The following is a 1,729-nucleotide window of genomic DNA, read 5'->3' on the forward strand; positions in this document are numbered from 1 at the left end:
GAGGTATCACCTCACGCCCGTCAGAATGGCCATTATCAAAACAGCTAGAAACAATAAATGCTGGAAAGGGTGTGGTGAAAAGGGAACCCTCCTACACTGTTGGTGGGAATGTAAATTGATACAACCACTATGGAAAACCGTATGGAGGTTCCTTAAAAAACTAAAAATAGAACTACCATATGATCCAGCAATCCCACTACTGGGCATATACCCTAAGAAAACCATAATTCAAAAAGAGTCATGCACCACAATGTTCATTGCAGCACTACTTACAATAGCCAGCACATGGGAGCAACCTAAGTGTCCATCGACAGATGAATGGAAAAAGAAGATGTGGCACATATATACAATGGAATATTACTCAGCCATTAAAAGAAACTAAATTGAGTTATTTGTAGTGAGGTGGATGGACCTAGAGTCTGTCATACAGAGTGAAGTAAGTCAGAAAGAGAAAAACAAATACCGTATGCTAACACATATATATGGAATCTAAAAAAAAATGGTTCTGATGAACCTAGGGACAGGACAGGAATAAAGACACAGATGTAGAGAATGGACTTGAGGACACCGGGAGGGAGAAGGGTAAGCTGGGACAGAGTGAGAGAGGAACATTGACATATATACACTAACAAATGTAAAACAGCTAGTGGGAAGCAGCCGCATAGCACAGGGAGATCAGCTCGTGCTTTGTGACCACCTAGAGGGGTGGGAGAGGGAGGGTGGGAGGGAGACGCAAGAGGGAGGGGATTTGGGGATATACGTATGCATATAGCTGATTCACTTTGTTATACAGCAGAAGCTAACACAACATTGTAAAGCAATTATACTCCAATAAAGATGTTTAAAAAATAAAAATAAAAAGAATGACGTGTAAACTCAAAAAAAAAAAAAAAAAAAATGTGGCCACAGACCAGCAGCAGCAGCAGCACTTGAGAACTTGTTAGAAATACGGAATCTCAGGTTCACCCCAGACCTTCTGAATCAGACTCTCCAGTTTAACAAGATCCCCAGGTGATTCTAATGCACATTAAAGTGTGAGAAGCAGTGAGATTTAAACGACATTTTGTCCCTTTCGGCGGATTATTTTTAATGTGAGACATTTCATGTTAATGATGCTGGTGGTTTGGCATTTTCACACTTTTACTAAGCTTTTTCACAAATATGAGCTTCTGTGGTTATCAGAGCAGCTAGATTATGAGTTCCTGGAGATGCCAGGACCCGAGGGATTTCTCCTGGCAGCCCCCCTCAGGCCTGGCATGTGACCCCAGTTTAATAAGTAGCTGAACAAATGAATAAATTTAGGGGCCCCTGAGGGAGTGAACAGCAGTCATTATTTCCATTTTGCACATGAGGAAACTAAGGCTCAAATAGGTTGAGACTTGCTCTAGTTTAGTTCATAAGTGTCAGAACTGAAATTCCATCACTAGCTTCTAACTTCCCATCTCCAAGTGATGGAGGCTTTTTGATGCTCTGTTTCAGGGAGATTTGTGTGGTCCCAACTCCCCCACCCCACCTCTCCTCCTTGTAGCTGTGGTGTCTGCGTGGAACGACCTCCCTGCTCTGGGGCTGGGTGAGCGGAGAACCCCGTGGCACTCCACACAGCCCACCTGAGCCTCCATTCCGGCAAGCTGTCACAGGCCTGTGTCCACAGCGTGCTCCCCTCGACACCCAGGTGGCCAGCTGTGGGAAACCATGCCAGAAGCAGTTCCAGGAGAAGGGACTCCTGCAG

Source organism: Eschrichtius robustus, chromosome 2, assembly GCF_028021215.1.
Source record: "Eschrichtius robustus isolate mEscRob2 chromosome 2, mEscRob2.pri, whole genome shotgun sequence".
Taxonomy (NCBI): Eukaryota; Metazoa; Chordata; class Mammalia; order Artiodactyla; family Eschrichtiidae; genus Eschrichtius; species Eschrichtius robustus.